Source organism: Hypanus sabinus, chromosome 21 (assembly GCF_030144855.1).
Source record: "Hypanus sabinus isolate sHypSab1 chromosome 21, sHypSab1.hap1, whole genome shotgun sequence".
In the NCBI taxonomy this organism is placed as follows: domain Eukaryota; kingdom Metazoa; phylum Chordata; class Chondrichthyes; order Myliobatiformes; family Dasyatidae; genus Hypanus; species Hypanus sabinus.
The window spans coordinates 49,659,028-49,678,619 of record NC_082726.1 but is presented as its reverse complement, the minus strand read 5'-3'; the positions used below and the strand labels follow the sequence as shown (position 1 = coordinate 49,678,619).

Genomic DNA, 19,592 nt, shown 5'->3' with positions numbered 1-19,592 from the left:
GCCAATCATGTTTCTTAACTGAGCCAATCTCATTTCTCTGCGTTTGGCCCATGCCCCTCTGTACCTTTTCCATCCCTGTAACTGTCCAAAACATTTTCAATGTCATAATTGTACCTGCCTCTACCACTGAACCAGAATCAGGTTTGGTTTATTGTGACTGACACATGTTGGGAAATTTGTTGCTTTGTGGTACAGAGCAAGGCAAAGATCTACTATAAATTATACAAATTCATAAATAGTACAGAAGGGGAATAATATGGTACAGTTCAGGGGTTCTTGGACCATTCAGAAATCTAATGACCAGTGAAGGAGGTGTTTGTAAAACAATGAGGCTTCTATACCTTTTCCCCAAAGGTAGTAATGAGAAGAGGGCATGTCTCTCAGGGTCCTTAATGATGGATACTGCCTTCTTGAGGCTCCAATTCTTGAAGATATCCTTAGTGGTGGGGAGGGCTGTGCTCTGATGGAGCTGCTGAGTCTGCAACCTTTTTTGATCCTGTGCATTGGAGCCTCCAGGTTTGAAAACATTCTTCTCAGATGCCATTGATGTCTTTCACTCTCATTTTAATTTATCTCCCTTCTAGTATTGGACACCCTTATCCTTGGGAAAATACTTCGGTTGCACACCTTTTGACTTTATAAATCCCTATTAAGTCAACCATCAGGCTCCTATGATCCAGGGAGTAAAATCCAACCCGTCCAGTCTCTCTGTAAAACCCAAGCACCCCAGTCCTCATAGCATTCTAATAATTTTTTTTGTTGTATAATAACATCCATCCTCTAGCAAAATGACTATATCTGTACATAGCACTCCAAATGTGGTCTAACCTATGCCTTGAACAGTTGTATCATGACATCCCAATTGCTATACTCAATATTCTGACCGATGAGTGTATGTTGGGTTCAAAAGAATGAAGTCTTTGATCTCAGTCAAATCAAGCCATCAGTTTATAAATAAATGAACTAATGTTCTGCAATTTTACAAGTATGTACATATATAGACATGTTAGCAAGGACCACAAGAGACCTGGAATGCTAGGCATGCTCAAGACGATACGTTGGGCATCAATGGATCAGTATTTTCAAAAATCAACTCAAGCTCCTATTATCTGTACACCAGTTGGTCTGGATTTTAGTTTCATATCTGAGCAGATCTCTATGTTTATCGGTGCAGCACTCCCTCATATACTACAGTGAAATGGCTGAAGTAACTTTTCTGTCCAAGTCTCCATCTCTTAATTCTTCTTGGGTGGTCCCTCAGAATCAAGAATTACTTGGTTCCACTTCGGTTCTGGAGTGAGTAATGAGGCCAGTGTAGGAACCTCAGACTCCTACCATGTGCGCAGCAAGGAGATTCCTGACTGGGTCCACAAGTTCAAAGTTCAAAATTAATGTATTATCAAAGTACATGTATGTCACCATATACAACAATGAGATTCATCTCTTGTGGGTGTACTCAGTAACTGTGGGTGTACCCTCGCCTTAGAGACTGCAGCTGTTCAAGAACGCAGCTCATCGCCTTCTCAAGGGCAATGAGGGATGGGTAAAAATGCTGGTTTAGCTGGCGACGTCCACATCCCATAAATTAATAAATAGTATTAAAAATCCAATAATCATAATAGAATCAATAAAAGAGCAAAACTCGTGGGTGTTCAACTGTATGCAAAAGACAACAAACTGAAAATACAAAAAGGAAGAAATATTAATATTATTCCTTAATAAATACATGAGCAACAAATATGGAGGGCATGAGATGAAGAACCTTTGAAAGAGTCCAGAGGTTTGGTGTTATGCTCATTTCGTTGGCACAAAAACTCTAGGTTCTCTGTGCCACCCCAAATATTCTCTCCTATGAGACGTGAACCCACAAACCGGCGTCTCGGAAGTGAGAGTGCAAGCAACTGCCAATGTTTATGAAGAGAGGGAAGGAGAGGCAGGAGGACACGCAAGAACACACAAACAAACAGAGGTCGCTATGTGAGAGGCCATGCTGAACAGAACATTTCACTTCAGGCTCAGAATTGGTTTGAAATTTGCTGGTGCAGAAGCTCTATTCAAGTCAGGAGAGTTTAATGTCACTTCCAGTACACAAGTGATAAACAGAACAAAATAATTGTTACTGTAAATAACAGCAACAGTGCCAGCCAGAAATTATGGTAATTGGAACAAATGTTAACATTAATTATGCCAAGAGATCACACAACCAGAAGTCACTAGAACTGAGGTAAACACCAGTTCCTTCAAGAGTCCTTAAAATGCTAGCTTTAATATTAATCAGTGTGTGTTAGTATTAAGTAAGTGGTTGATTTTTCGCCAGATCAGTTCTTTCATATTTTCCCAGAATAGGCCTTTTGGCCCAACTTGCCCATGCTGACAAAGCCATCTAACTGAGTTAGTTCCAGTTGCCTGCATCTGGTCGATATCCCCCTTACCTTTCCTAATGATAACCCTGTCCAAATATCTGTTAAATGTTTTAACTGTACCCACCTCTACCATTTCCTCCAATACAGGGGTTCCCAACCTGGGGTCCACAGACCCCTGAGTTAATGACAGGAGGCCATGGCATAAAACGCTTCAGCAGCTCACTCCATTTATCCCCATAACCCTTTGCTTTAATATTGCCTCTCAGATCCTGTTTAAGTCTTCCCTCTCTCTCTCTAGGCTTGCTAGGTTTAGATCTGCACTACCCTGGGCAGAGCTCATCTCTGCATCCTTCAGTCCATTCCATGGTTATCAATGCCTTCTTGTTTTCAAGCCAGACAAAGGAAGAGCATACAGGAAATGGAGTAAGAGAAATGGCAAAATGACTTCACAAAGCTAGGGGGACTTTTAGTCACAGTCCACAATGGGGCACAAAATCCTCAGCCAGAACTCTCGTACTTCACCAAGGGAGTACTGCATTCAGTGTAATTTTGCAGTCTAGTTCAACTATTCCCAGCTGTCCTCCCAGTGAAAGTACAAAAGGCTCCATTGGACCACTTGGTAGAAATGGAGGAATCACCCTCAGATTCTTTACCCTGCTACCGTAGCAGTTAGCGTAACGCCACTACAGTGCCAGTAGCCCGACTGTAAGAAGCCTGTATGTTTTGTCTGCAAAAAGTTTGCATGCTCTCCCCATGATCGTGTGGGTTTCAGATGTTTCAGTTTACTGCCACAGTCCAAACTAAATGGGTTACTAGGTTAATTGGTTACATAGGAGTAATTGGACAGCTTGGGATCACTGGGCCAGAAGGTCTTGTTATAGCACAGTATCCCTAAGTTAAAAAAAAATTAAATCTCAATACCAGATTTTAAATTATTCATCTAACGCCACTTAAGCAGGTGATCCTCTCTTTTTCACACTAATGTTCGTGTGATCCAGCTGGTTGCTGTAATTCCCACAATGCATGAGTAACAACACTTTCAAAGCAGCCATGGAAAACTGCTTTGGCAAGTGCTGACATGAACTGCTGCAGATGCTTGAAACATGAAGTAAAGTAGAATGCTGGAAACATGCGTTCATCTGGCAGAGAGAGAGAAGCACAAGAGCCAACAGCACAGTTAATATGCAAGACTGAGCAGGGAGGGAAGAAAGGGCTGTGAAATTAGTTTTAAGTGATGCCTTGGGAGAAGGGGACGAGCAGTCAGTATTTCCTGAACTGGCTCTGTCCATTTCGCTGACCAGAAATGAATACTCAGGATGAATGAATGATGTACAGTGCACCCCAAATATTTTCCCTTCACTGTTGTTGCAGACAATGCAGATTTACACCGGTGTCCTTCGTTCAACCTGCTCTGGTGCCACAAATAGAAAACATCACAAGAATCATGTTCTCGGACTATTTATTTGTTTAGAGAATAACACGGAGCAGACATTTACAGACCAATGAACAGCACTGACCAGCAACCCACCTATTTAACCCCAACCTCATCACAGGAAATTTTACAATGACTAATTGATCCAGTAAAGAGTTTGTCTTTGGACTGCGAGCGGAAACCAGAGCACCTGGTGGAAACAAGGATGCACAAACTTCTTGCAGGTGACATCAGAATTGAACTCTGACGCCCCAAGCATCACATTAATCGCCACGCTACCATGGCGTCCCCAAAGGCAAATAAAATAACGAAAACAATTGTGAATATTTAAAGTCAAATCAGAATCTGTAGTCTTCACCTTATTGCAAGAATCCTTCTGACTTTTATCTGTTGTGCCACTAATTTATCAAGGTTTATTTGTCAACAAAAAAAGCTCTGAATAGAAGCCATCATAAAATAGACTGTCACACATAATTCTCCAGTCTAATTGAGAAAACAATCCCAATGGTTTTAACTCTATTTCATTGCCACTTACTGATGAGATTGAAACCATCCCTTCAATGTTCTCAAGTCTGTTTTAATTATTTTAAAGTAATTAGCAGGAATGGGATAAGTGCACAGTCCACAGCAAAATGCAGCAAGTTCATTAACATCTGACTTGCAACAATGAAGTAAACATTGAAATTAATTGGAGGTACAAATCAGCAAAGATGCACATGGGACCTTAGAGACGGGGCTATGCCAATGATATTCTTGCATCCTGGGAGCGTCTGTTGAGAGATGACTCGGTTGCCACTGGGAGCAAATATCAAAAATCATAGACAATGAAGAGACACTGTTCATCGCTAGATCTGTAGTGTACAAAATTTAGATAAACAAGCTAGAGTTAATGGCATTTGGAGCTTCAATACGCTTACATAACTCAAGCTTGTAGTCCTTTTCATGTCTTTAATTATTGTGAAAGGAGAAGTGTAGCCCTGAATCCTAAACATTATTTCAAAAATATTTGAATGTGATATCACTGAGATGATCATTGTCACCAAAAAATGCCTTACATTTTCACTTATTTTTGGAATAAAAGCTTTTAATCTTATTTTTGTGCTTTAGAGTGTGTTCTCTGAATTTCTAAGAGGCAGTAACAATGACTAAATGTCTGTCTGTATGTCCATCTGCAGATCTCCTCCTCACTGACAATCAACATGGGCATACCTCAAGGATGTGTGCTTAGCCCATGGCTCGACTCACTCTAAACTCATGACTGTGTGCCAAGGCACAGCTCAAACACCTTCTAGAAATTCACCGATGACATCATTGTTGTTGGCAGAACCTCAGATGGCGATCAGGAGGCATACAGGAGAGAGACAGATTGGCTGGTTGAGTGGAGTTTTAACAACAAGCATGTCAGCAAGAGCAAGGCATTAACTGTGGAATTCAGGAAGGGGAAGTTGGGAGATCGCACACCAGTCTTTATAGAGTCAGCAGTAAAAAGGGTGAACAGCTTCACGTTCCTGGGCCAACATATTAATGCAATTACAAAGAAGGCATGCCGGTGACTCTACTTCATTAGGAGGTTGAGGAGATCCCGTACGTCACGGAAGTTTCCAGCAAATTTCTATAGATATAGAGCATTCTGACTGGTTGCATCACCATCTGGCATGGAAGCTCCAATACACAGGATCGAAGGAGTCTGCAGAGAGGTGTGGATGTGGACACCCACCATCAGAACCTCTTCAGGACATGGTGTCTCAAGTCTATTCGGCCCATCAAGTGTGCACTGCCACTCCATCATGGCTGATTTATTCGCTCTCTTAATCCCATTTTCCTGCCTTCTACCTGTAACCTTTGACGCCCTTACTCTGAATCAGAACCAGGTTTAATATCATTGGCGTTTGACACAGGAAACTGTGCGATAGTCAGGAAAGGGAAAAGGATTAAGGGCCCATACAGAGTAGCCCTGTGATCCACTTTGAATACTGTTGGGGGGCAGGGGGGGGTTGACCTAGCAGAGGATAGTCACAGCAGTGTGGTCTCTGGCACCGAACCTGATTCTGTGACTCAGAAGGGAAGGGGGAGATGAGGTGGGCTGTGGCACTAGGGGATTCATTAGTTAGAAGAACAGAAAATAGGTTCTGGGGTGAAAATGAGATTCCTGGATGGTATGGGTCCGAAACATCTCAGTTCGAGTCCTCAGCATTCTCAAGTGGGTGGGTGAAGAGCCAGAGGTCGTGGTCCATGTAGGTACCAATGATTTGGGTAGGACAAGTGTCAAGGTTCTGCAAATGGGAGTTCAGGGAGTTAGGTGCTAAGTAGAAGGGCAGGGCCTCCAGGGGTTGTGATCTCAGGATTGCTACCAGAGCCACCTTCTAGTGAGGGCAGAACTAGGAAGATTATACAATTTAATACATGCCTAAGGAGTTGATGTAGGAGGGAGGTCATAAAATTTTTGGATCATTGGGCTCTCTTCCAGGGAAGTTAGGGCCCGTACAGAAGAAATGCTTTGCAACGGAACTGGAAGGGGACTAATATCCCAGCAGGCAACACGAGTGAACCTGCAGATGCTGGAAATAAATAAAAAACACAAAATGCTGGCAGAACTTAGCAGGCCAGACAGCATCTATGGGAGGAGGTAGTGATGACGTTTCGGGCCGAAAACCCAAAAACCTCTTCTCATAGATGCTGTCTGGCCTGCTGAGTTCTGCCAGCATTTTGTGTTTTTTATTTAATATCCCAGCAGGAAGGTTTGTTAATGCTGCATGGTGGGGTTTAAACTAAAGTTACAGGGAGATGGGAACCAGAGTGCCTGAACAGTTAGTGGAGAGGTTGTGGAGGCGGATGTTGGTCAGACATCAGACAAAGTCCTGAGCCAAAAGGTTGAGCATGGTGTGGCTAGTGTCCTAAGCTGTGTATATTTCAAGAAGTATTGTGGATGAGCTCAGGGCACGTATCAACAACTGGAATTATGATATTGTAGCCATTAGTGAGATGTGGTTGCAGGAGTGGCCGGATTGGCAGCTCAATATTCTGGGGTTCTGTTGTTTTAGATGTTACAGAGTGGGCAGGATTAAAGGAAGAGGGGTGATGTTAATCGTCAGGTAAAATATCACACACAGCAGTGCTCCATCAAGACAGACTGGAGAACTCATCTAGTGAAGTGTTACGGGTAGAACTGAGAAATAAGAAATGTACAGTATGCCTAGGTTAATGGGGCCTATAACCAGCTGCATTCCACCAGCATTTTGTGAGGCTGTTATAGTAGGTGATTTTAGCTTTCCACGTATTGACTGGATCTGGACTTTTTCCAAACGCGTTCAGAAAATTTTCCTTAATCAGTATGTAGAAGCCCCAAAAAGAGAGTGTGCAATACTAGATCTGCTGTCAAGGAAAGAGACAGGGCAGATGACAAAAGTTTGTGTAGGGCAATACTGCATCTAGTGAACACAACGCCATTCCTTTTAAAGTAAATATGCAATTTTAGCCAATGTTGATCCATGGGTTGAAATTCTAAATTACAGAACGGCCAACTCTGAAGGTATCAGAAAGGATCTGTCAAGTGTTCATTGTAACAGCCTGTTTTCTGGCAAAGGTGTACTTGGTAAGTGGGAAGCCTTCAAAAGTAAAATTTTGAGAGTATAAAGCTTGTATGTGCTTGGTCAGAATAAAAGGTAAAGTTAACAAGTTTAGGGAATCTTGGTTTTCAATGGATGTGGAAGCCCTGGTTAAGAGAAAAAATAAAGGAGGTGCATAGCAGGTATCGGCGGGTAGGAACAAATGAGGTGTTTATGAAGTATAGGAAATGCAAGAGAACATTGAAAAAAGAAATCATGAGGGCTAATAGAAGGCATTAAGTTGCTCTAGCCAGCCAGGTGAAGGAAAATCCAAAGGGATTCTACAGATACATTAAGAGCAAAAGAACTACAAGGGATAAAATTGGTCCTCTGGAAGATCAGAATGGTAATCCATGTGTGGAGCCAAAACAGATGGGGGAGATCTTGAATACTTTTTTTTGCATCTGTATTTACTAAGGAGACTGTTACAGAGTCAATAAAAGTGAGTCAAAGCAGCATCAACTTCATGGACCCTGTACAGATTACAGGGGAGGAGGTGTTTGATATTCTGAGGCAAATCAGTGTTGATAAATCCCCAGGGCCTGACAAGGTTTCCTTCAGACCCTACAGGAGGCAACTGCAGAGATTGCCAGGACCCTAGCAGAGATATTTAAAACATCCTTAGTGACAGGAGAGGTACCAGAGGATTGGAGGATAGCCAATGTTGTTTCGCTGTTTAAAATATGCTCTAAACATAAACCAGGACATTGTAGGTCAGTGATTCTAACATCAGTTGTGGGCAAGATATTGAAAGGTATTCCAAGGGATTGGATATACAGTACAAGTACTTGGATAGACATGAACAGACTAAGGATAGTCAGCATGGCTTCATGTGTGGTAGGTCATGTCTAACCAATCTTATGAGTTATTCGAGGAAGTTACCAAAAAGTGGATGAAAGCAAGGCTGTGGATGTTGTCTACAAGGACTTTAAGCAAAGCATTTGACAAGGTCCCACATGGGAGGTTGGTCAAGAAGGTTCAGTCACTCGGTATTTAAGATGTGGTAATAAATTGGATTAGACATTGGCTTTGTGGGAAAAGCTAGAGAGTGGTAGTAGATGGCTAACTCTCTGACTGGAAGCCCGTGACAAGTGGTATGTTGCGAGAATTGGTGATGGGTCCATAGCTGTTTGTCATCTATACCAATGAGCTGAATGATAACGTGGTAATCTGGATCAGCAAATTTGTGGATGACACCAAGACTGGGGAAGTAGTGGGCAGCGAGGAAAGCTATCATGGGTTATAGAGGAATCTGCATCAGCTGGAAAAATGGACTAAAAAATGGTAGATGGAATTTAATACAGACAAGTGCAAGGTGTCGCATTTAAAAAGGACCATCCAGGGTAGGTTTTACACAATGAACGGTAGGATACTGGGAGTGTGGTAAAGCAAAGAGCTCTGGGCATTCAGGTCCATAATTCATTGGAAGTGGTGTCACAGGTAGATAGTGTCGTAAAGAAAGCTTTTGGCACATTGGCCTTCATAAATCAATGTATGAATAGAGGAGATGGGATATTATGTTGAAGTTGCAAAAGATGTTGATGAGGCCTAATTTGGAGTATTGTGCGCAGTTTTGGTCACCTGCCTACAGGAAAGATGTAAACAAGACTGAAAGAGTACAGAGAAAATTTACAAGGATGTTGCTAGGTCTGGAGGACCTGAATTATAAGGATAAATTAAATAGGTTAGAATATTATTCCTTAGAACATAAAAGATTGAGAGGAGATTTGACAGAAGAACACAAAATTATGAGGGGTATAGATAGGGCAAATGCAAGCAAGCTTTTGCCACTGAGGTTGGGTAGGACTACAACTAGAGGTCATGGGTTAAGGGTGAAAGGTGAGAAATTTAAGGGAAACACAGAAGGGTAAACTTCACTTAGAGGGTTGTGCAAGTGTGGAATGAGCTGTCAGCACAAGTGGTGCATGCAAGATCGATTTCAACGTTTAAGCAAAGTTTGGATAGGTACATGGATAGTAGGGGTGTGAGGGCTGTGGTCGCACTGCAGGTCGATGGCAGTAGCCATTTAAAATGCTTTCTGCATGGACTAGATAGGCCAAAGGGCCTGATTCTGTGCTGTATTTCCCTATGACTATGTCATGAAATTTGTTGTTTTGCAGCAGCATTGCAGTGCATACATAATAATTAAAAATCTACTAATTACAATTCATATATATTAAAAACATTAATAAGGCATGCAAGAAAGAGAGGAAAAATAGTGAGGTAGTTTTCATGGATTTATTGTCCATTCAGAAATCTTATGGTGGACAGGAAGAAGCTGTTCCTGAAACATTGAGTGTGTGTCCTTGGGCGCTTGTCCTTCTTCCCCAGTGACAGCAATGAGAAGAGGCCATGTCCTGGGTGATGGGGGTCCTCAATGATGGATACCACCTTTCTGAGTCTTTACATCTTGAAAGTGCCCTTGAGGTGTCTCATCGCCCTTCAAAGTAAGCAGTGCCAATACACCAATTATTAGTATGAGCATAAAAGTTACAATGCTCAACTCCAATATTAGGAACTGCCTTCCTGAATTTTATAATTCTCATTATAACTGTGGCACACTTGTGTAAATGGTCTGATTTATTGATTATGAGGATTCAAATTCCCAAAGTTAAAGATCAGAGTAAAACAAAAGCCTCACTGTATCTCTCTACCCACATGTAAATGGCCACAGGCAACCCATGGGACTTCGTGTTCTCAAACATTAGGAATACCATCTGGCTCTTCTTAATTGGCCACCAGGAAACACCCAAGAGTTCTATTACTACAATTTTCATCAACCTCTTAAATAATTCCATTGTATTTCACTTCTGTCCTTACTGGGAAGTTAATTTCAGATGCAAAGCAGCAACGTTCATTAAAGTGACTGGTAACTCATAGCAACATAGGCAATGAGCTTCTGCGAATTCTTCAGACATTTCTGGTTAAGCTATCTAATTTTAATTCATTACTGCTGAACATGCTATTGTCCTCTAAACCTGCAAGTTAACCAATTATAAGGAAAGGGTAGACAGAAGTTACATATCAAGTTTCAACACCAACAATAACATAGTTGGTTTTTTATGTAAACTGCTCCTTTTCTCAAATAAATTAACATCATTGAGGAATAGCCTTAATGTCATTATTGTTTTTGGTAAAAGATGTAAAATCAAATCCCCATCTACATGCAGGCAGACCCAAACAAGTTACTGGTACAATGTTAAAAACAGGAAATTTCCAACTGTCCTCTCCAACATTTTCCCTCAGTTAGCTTCTATGAGTTCACAGCATCTGGTCAATGGCACTATATTTATGTTTGCTGATGACACCACTGTTGTTGGATGAATGAAATGTGGTGAAGAATCAGCATACACGGAGGGAAAATGAAAATATGGCTGAGTGGTGCCACAATAACAGCCTCTCATTCAGTGTCAGATCAACCAAGGAGCTGATTATTGACTACAGGGGGAGGAAACCAGAGGTCCTTGAGCCAGTCCTGATTGGAGGATCAGAGGTGGAGAGAGTCAGCAACTTGGAGGACCCGTCCTGGGTTCAGCATATAAATGCCATTGCGAAGAATGCTTAGCAGTGCCTCTAGTTTCTTAGAAGCTTGCAAGGATTCAGCATGTCATCTGAAACTTCAACAAAGGAGTTAGGAGTTTGAGGAGATTTGGTATGTCACCAAAACACTCAGAGATATCTACAGATGTACAGTGGAGTGCACTTGAACTGGCTGTATCACCATGTAGTATGGTGGTGGGCTGCTACTGCACAGGATTGAAATAAGCTGCATAGAGTTGTAAACTCAGCTCCAACATGGGCACTAGCCTCTGTAGTTTAAAAGGACATCATATTAAACACAACCAGCAAACCCATAAAATTCTGTCAGATACACTAAGGTTTAAGGACCTCTGCATACTAGATAAACGTATTTAAAGATTACTAAACATAGTTGGAGGACAGAGGTTCGAGGTTCACTAGATGCTGTTGATAGACAAAAGGTTCAAAAACTTTGTATACCACAAAGTGCCAGGAACCTTCAATCAAAGCACTTGAAGACCACAATGCTAACAGCCAAATGCAACCACTAGAATCTTATAAGATCCATGACAAGGAACCGAACATAAAACTCTCAGAAATCCACTCAGGCTTCCTTCAGATATCAGCAGAAAGACCTGCATTGCCTGTCAAATTTCTAGTTTAAGGTACTGAATCAAAAACAAATTTCCCAAGGAGGGAGAAAGGAGAATGCAGTCAACTGGATGAAAATCAGCTCCCTTTCTGATTTCCCAGTGGATTTACAAGGAATAGTATCACTGATTCATGGGAACACAATAGTCTGCCAAGCCCCTCAAATCAAAGAGTGTAATGCAACGTGGATTTATGATGGCTCCTCCTGCTACAAGCCTCACATGCTTTCACCGCAGAATCACAGTTAAAATAAAGCCTCACCTCTCTGCAACAAACACACTGCTGCTGTCTGTTCCCCTCTGAGTGCTCTGTGTTGGGTTGGTTACCCATTAGCATATTCCCCTTATAATCCTCACTCAACAATTAGAAACACATTAGAGATTTTGCAGATGCTGGAAATCCAGAGCAACACACACAAAATGGTGGAGGAACTCAGCAGGTCAGGCAGCATCGATGGGAGATGAATAAACAGATGATGCTTTGGGCTGAGACACTTCTTCAGGACACAATTAGAAATGACGGAAAGCATCAAGATCAAGGGCCAACAGGAAAATTTCATTGTACAGAGAAAGTAGGAAGAGTAAACATCGTACATGCTGTTGGACTTAATGAATGGAATTGAATAGAATTTATTTAAATCCTACATCCGCCCCACAACGTGAGGGAGTAAATGATACTGGGAGGTGTATCACTGTAATGATTACATGGAAACCACAAGAATGAGTCAACTACCATCGGACAATTCACACAACCTTGCAAATATTTTAAGTAGTGATAGTGGAGTTGCTCATTAGTTTAATATAGTAATCACATTAACGGTTGTCACCTTAGCAATCCAAACTTTAAGGAACTCACATTTCTAAACTCAGCTACTTCCTTTGTGAAAGAATGTTGGACATCCAAAAATGGAGCATTTATTCCACATTTCAAATGAGTTTGCAAGCTCCACTCAAATGGCTTTGTGCTGGAGAATTTTAGTTGAATAAGAAAAAACATCCATTTTCATAAAACCTGTCAAAACATAAGAACATTCTAAAGCACCATACAGTCAGATACACGAGTATGAAGTTACCAAAATACAGGAGGAAAATGAGACAGTTCATTTGTGCATGAGCTCCCTTGATTACCAATATTGATTGTTGATAGATATTGCTATCCTGGAAGTCAAACTCCTCTGTCTTTCTTTGGCACAAGATCTTTTTGTCCAAGTTGGGGGGCAGGCAGAACATTAGTTTCTGTCATCTCTCTTAATGCAGCTTTTTATCAGCATTACTATGAAACTTTGACCTATATCACTTTCTGGAGAGGGGCTCAAACCAAGAACTTTCCAGAGCCGAAGCAAGTGGTTACCCAGCGAATCTTTGTAATTCTCTAACAAGGAGGTGAGATCATTGGAAGTTTTACATTATAAAAAGTTGATGTAAACTTTTGTAAGATCTGGGAACGCAGGTCTGGCACAAAAGAGGAGATGCCTGGGTCAGATCAAGCACAATGGTACTGAATGGTATGGTTGGTTCACGGAGCCAGGTGGTTGTCTATTCATGCTCCTGCCTCTGTGTGTTTCTGTTCTCAATGAACCACAGTTGATGCTCTATCTGACTTGGGAATACTTGACATACACAGTAGGTTCTAATATTAGAAAAAAGTGTCAAATCTTTCAGCAAGCACATTCAAGAGGCTGCCAAGGACCCCAGTCTCAGACAGACAGCACCTCACCTGATTAACTTTACAGCAGAATGTTCTGCTCACTCAATACCTGCAAAACCAAAGAGATGATCATCAACTACAGAAGGAAGAATTCAGAGGTCTCTGAGTCAGCACTCATAGGGGATCAGAGCAAAAGGGGGTCAGTAACTTTGAATTCCTTGGTGTTATCATATCAGAGGATCTGTCCTGGCACCAACACATAAGTGGCATTACAAAGGCAGGACACAGTGCTTCCACTTTCTCAGAAGTTTATATAGATTTGGCATGCCTTTGCCAAATTGCCATAGATGCAAAGTGGAGGGTATCCTAACTGGTCGAATCATGGCATGGTGTGGAAATACCAATGCCCAGGAATGGAAAAGGCTTCAGTAAGTTGTGGGTAAAGCCCAGTTCGTCACTGTGGCAAAGCCCTCCCCACCACTTAACATATTTATAAGGAGCAGTGTCACAAAAAAGCAGCATCCATCATCAAGGACCCCCGCCACCAAGGCCATACTCTCTTCTTGCTGCTGTCATCAGGTAGTAGGCACAGGAGCCTTAGGTCCAACACCAGCAGATTCAGGAACAGTTACTACACTACAACCGTCAGGCTCCTGACCCAGCTCGGATAACTTCACTGTTCTCAACTTTGAACTGATTACACAACCTATGGACTCACTTTTAAGGATCATACAACATGTTCGCAGTATTATTTATTTTTATTTGCATGATTTGTCTTCTTTAGCACTTTGGTTGTTTGTCAGTATTTATGCATATCTTTTCAAAAATACCATTGTATTCTCCTGTAAATGCCTGCAAAAAAATGAATCCCAAGGTAGTATACACTAATATATACACACACACACACACACACACACACACACACACATATATATACACACACACTTTGATAAGTTGATTTTTTGTGCTCCATTCAGCAAGTTGCAGTAACTAACAACAGAAAAAAAAAGCATGATTAATTCGCACCAGGAATTCCAATGGCAATTAAAACCTGCCATACATTGCAGATAGCTGAGGTAGCATCCACAGCTGCTTCCAGGAAAAGTGGCAAACAAGGATCCCTTCTTGAGCCCTCAACACAGCTGCTGCTCTATATCATCCATTAAAGTAGTGCTACATCCCTACCTTCCCAACTAAACTCAGTGATTACTGGGCTATTGCCTGAAATCACCTCCAGCTTCCCTATAAACTTGAATATCAGTTGGACAATTGAACTTGCCAGCCTGAGGACTGAAGACTGCATATAGTCCAGGTACTACTCTGCTTCTCTGCCAGGTTCAGGAACAATTATCCTCAATCATCAGGCTCCTCTGAACCAGCGTGGATAACTTCATTCGCCTCAACTCTGAACTGATTCCACAACCTAGACCGGGGGTCGGCAACCCGCGGCTCCGGAGCCACATGTGGCTCTTTCACGTCTGTGCTGCGGCTCCCTGTTGCTTTGGGAAATAATTGGTCAGTATTTAATTAAAATGTATTTTATATTAGTTTGTTAGTTTTTGAAATGTAATTCTAAATTTGAAGATTATGGTGATCTTGTACAATCTAAATAAGACGTTGTGGCGACTCATTTCCTGACACATCCGAACCGGCTCACAATTAGCCAACGTTCTGGCTAAGGGAGATAGCCTACGGGGGTTTGTGAGTACGTGTCTTTTGCAGCATCCGCGCCCATGGGGGGGGCGGGTTGAGGGAGGCTTAAAAGCAAGGCTGTTTAGTTCGAATAAAGCTATCTTTGACTGCAGTTTACTGACTGCGTGTAGCACACCGCTACAACATGTTTTTATCGCTGGCTGTCCAGAGGGGAGGTGCTGAAACGCTTTGTCGCGTGTCTGGAAGAAGTGAAAACTTTCCTGGGCAGCAAAGGGCTCACCTTTCCTGAGCTGGAACAGCCAGAGTGGCTGGAAAAGCTACACTTCATGGTAGACATGACAGCGCACCTGAACACGCTGAACACAGCTCTTCAGGGGCAAGGACGTACAGCCCTGCACATGTTGGAGGATGTTTTGGCATTCGAGCGCAAGTTGACAGTGCTTGCCAGAGATTTACAGAAAGGCACATTGTCTCACTTCCCCAATTTGAGAGAGTTCAAACAAGGTCACGACATGATAAATTCGGAGTATTTACATTCTGCAATCATCGCAATGCAAACATCGTTTGGGAAACGCTTCTGTGAGTTCAGAGAGGAAAAAAAACACATTATCCTTCCCGGTCACTCCCCTAAGCATCGATCCATCCCTACTGAATACGACTGCATTGTCAGGTGTGAGTCAACCTGACCAAGTATGATAAATATTTTAATTGCCTATGATTTTACGTATATTCATATGTTTTCATTGTTCAGTGAAATACTCCTTTTATTTTTCAGGTTGACAGCTGGCTGACGTTATTTTGGTTTGCTGCTGGCGGCAAATTTAAGTTTGGCGTTTTTCATAAATACAAGAAGGACTCAAATAGACGTTGAGTATTTTACTTAAAAGTAACCTTCAACCCAACGTCTTTTTTTCGGAGTTCAAAATGTTTTTGTTGCATGCAGAAATGTAATTTTGTTTTCTCTGCAGGAGTTCATCAATTTCATAAATGCAACACATTATAGTTTGTTTATACATAGCATAAAGGCATAAATGCAGTGTTATTTCATTTTAAATGTCAAATGGGTTTTGCGGCTCCCAGTGTTTTCTTTTCTGTGGGAAACGGGTCCAAGTGGCTCTTTCAGTGGTAAAGGTTGCTGACCCCTGACCTAGACTCACTTTCAAGGACTCTACAACTCATGTTTTCAGTACTATTGACTTAATTTTCACTTGAATGATTTATCTTCTTTTGCACAATGCCTGTTTGCCTGTCTTTGTCTATAAATTTTCATTAGTTCTATTGTATTTCTTTACTTTCCTATAAATACCTGCAGGAAAATAAAGCTCATACATGTACATATATTGTATGTATATGGTGACATATACATACTTTGACAATGGTTTACTTTAACTCTGAGCTGTCCAAAGTTTAAAAAAACTAAGGAGATTATCCCAGCCAGCTGAAAGATGATACCTTAAAGTTGTGTGGTCAATTGGCCCCATTGTAGTTTTGATCTCAGACTCCAGACAGGCACTTGAACCGCTGACTCAGAAATTGTTAACAACCTAACCACAACTGACTTGGGTCACCTACAGTGCTTGTTGTCTGAGCAGGCGAACACACTACAGTGTATAATTGGCATGTTTGAATACCCTAAAACTAACCAGCAGCTTGAGAGAGAGATGGACTGACATTGTTAATCAAGCCCTAAACTACTTTTGCAGCAGAGTTTTAAATTAGCCTCAATTTCAGCCAATGTGATAGACTTCTTTTTTATTAATTGACAGATAGCACGGGGTAGATTCTTTCATCACTTCAAGCTGTGCCATACAGCGATCCCCCAATCTAATCCCAGGCCAATCACAGGACAGTTTACAATGACCAATTAACCTACAAACCAGTATATCTTTGGACTGTGGGAGGAAAGTGGAGCACCCGAAGGGAACCCACGCAGTCATGGGGAAAACATACAAACTCCTTACAGGCAGCAACGGGATTTGAACCCGGGACACTGGTACTGAAAGCATTGTGCTAACCATTACATGCCGCCCAAATGCTTTGCTACAGCAGTCACACAAAAGACAATTTACAACTGTGGTAAGCCTTTCCTGTTGAGGAATGTGAACTTTGGACTTCTAACAGCCATGAGACACACTCAAGATCAAAGCGGGCAGAATTTTGGATTAAAAGTAACGAGATATTGAGGCAGGGCAGGAAAGGAGAAGTGACGCAAGAGCTTAACAATCATCTCACGGAATGACAGCTCAGGCCAAAGCTTCTCACTCCCCACCCATCACCCCTCCACTCCCCATACACCTACCCTCACCCATCACCCCTCCACTCCCCATACACCAACCCTCAACCATCACCCCTCCACTCCCCATACACCTACCCTCATTCATCACCCCTCCACTCCCCACACACCTACCCTCGCCCATCACCCCTCCACCCCCCATACACCTACCCTCATTCATCACCCCTCCACTCCCCACACACCTAACCTCACTCATTACCCTCCACTCCACACACACCTAGCCTCACACATCGCCCCTCCACTCCCCTTAACTTCCAGCATCTCCAATGGGATTCTATCACCAAGCACATCTTTCTCTAACCCCCTCCACTTTCCATAGGGAATCACTCTCTATGCTCATACCTTCCAAATAATCTCCCTCCTGGCACTTATCCCTGTAAGCGTGCCAGTTGCTACACGTGCCCTACACAACCTCCTTCATAACCATTCCCAGGCCCCAAACAGTTCTTCCAGGGGAGGCAAGACTTCACTAGCGTGCCTGTTGAAGTCATATACTTTATCTGGGGCACCCGGTGTGACCTTCTCTACAATAGTGCAAGGCAGATTATTATTGGGGGGGGGGGTGGTGGGGGGAGGCGGTTTTCTTGAGCACAAAGGCAGGATGTCAGTTGGACACCCATTTCAATTCAGCTTCCCATTTCCATTCTGATATATCAGCCCATCACCTCTTCCACTGCCATGATAAAGCCAAGCTCAGGTGAGAGGAGCATATTCTGTTTGGTTAGCCTCCAACCTGATGGCATGAACATCAGTTTCTCTAGCTTCAGGAATATCCCCCCTCCCTCCTTCCCGCTTTACCAATTCCCCATTCTGCTTACCCTCTCACCCCTTCGCATCTCCTCACCTGCCCATCACCTCCCTCTGGTTCCCCTCCTCCTGCTCTTTCTCCCATGGTGCACTGTTCTCTCCCATAAGATTCCTTTATCTTCAGCCAGCTTATCTCTCTCCCAGGCTTTCCCTGTAATAATGGAAAGGGAACATTCCTCACAATCAGGACTCTGCTGGTACAATTGAAGATAATACAGCCATTGTCGCAGCAATGCTGGGCAGCCCTGAGAGGAATACAAATTGTCTATTAAAACATACCATGGATGGGATAAAAGCCACATACAGATAGAATAACAGGTACATTTGAGTGGGGAAAATGGCAAAAAAAAAATCACCAAATTTATTCCAACAGGAGCTGGCTATGACAGGCTCCGGGAAAATATTACAGCTCTAATACTGAATGCATATTCTCCACAACCACCTCTGACTGTCATGGTGTCTCAAAGCCCAGTATCATCTTCAGGCGAGGCAGGCTTAAGGTTGGAAGACCTAGACCCAAGCATATTGTCATAATTTTGTTTTATACAAGAACACTTGAACCCGACATTATGGACATTTACACTACATGCTGCATCCACAAGGCAAATAGTATTATGAAGGACCCCATGCACCCCTCATAAAAACTCTTCTCCCTCCTGCCATCTGGGAAAAGGCACTGAAGCATTCGGGCTCTCACAATCAGAGTACGTAACAGTTTCTTCCCCCAAGCTATCAGACTCCTCAATACCCAGAGCCTGGACTGACACCAACTTACTGCCCTCTACTGTGCCTATTGTCCTGTTTATGATTTATTGTAATGCCTGCACTGTTTTGTGCACTTTATGCAGTCCTGGGTAGGTCTGTAGTCTAGTGTAGTTTTTTTCTGTGTTGTTTGCATGTAGTTCAGTAGTTCATTTTGTACTGTTTCATATAGCACCATGGTCCTGAAAAATGTTGTCTTGCTTTTACTGTGTACTGTACCAGCAGTTACGGTTGAAATGATAATAAAAAGTGACTTGACTTGACTTGACAAGAGTGGAGTGGCAACAGAGATCCAACTAAAAATTCAGACACACAACTTCAAATCTGCCCATGGCAGTTGGTTAATAGAAACTCTGTTAATTAAAAAGCTACAATCATTAATTATACTCATCAGATTGCCAGACTGATACTAAACTCTTATCCAATCCAAAATCTACTGGGCTTTGTCATAGATTTGACTCAGTTCATAGTAGGCGCCATCTCATTGATCCAACTCAGCTCAGGTCAGGTCAGCAGATCGTCGTCACCATGTCAGCACAGCCTGAGAGCAGCAAGAAAGCTTCCATCCAACAGAGGGTAAAAAAATAGTTATCATAGAATTTGGTCTACATGCAAAAACACATCCCAGCAGTGGTAATGCTGCAGTACCTTCAACAGAGGAAACGGTGCACATATAACAAAGTTTTACACAAGTAATTTGCATTGTAAGTGAATGACAAAATGCATAGATTTTGTAAAATCAGAACGCATACTAGATTGTCTGCTTCCTTTAACAAAAGCCAAAGTAAAATTAGTCAGGGTAGTGGATATTAGCAGGGTATCAATGGTTGCACTGATTCATCAGGCAGAACAGATTAAAA

General features: G+C 42.2%; 1 protein-coding gene and 1 long non-coding RNA gene across 2 annotated transcripts in view; both read right to left on the bottom strand.

Annotated features, from left to right (window-relative positions):
- The window catches only part of mcu (mitochondrial calcium uniporter), a 197,371-nt gene that overhangs the window by 135,732 nt on the left and 42,047 nt on the right, over positions 1-19,592 (bottom strand). The gene's annotated exons all lie outside the window — the stretch shown is intronic.
- On the bottom strand, positions 7,896-14,794 carry LOC132379033 (uncharacterized). Its single transcript, XR_009507269.1, has 3 exons — positions 13,287-14,794; positions 12,426-12,581; positions 7,896-9,840 (listed from the first exon to the last, which is right to left on the bottom strand). It is a non-coding gene; the product is annotated as an uncharacterized LOC132379033 (long non-coding RNA).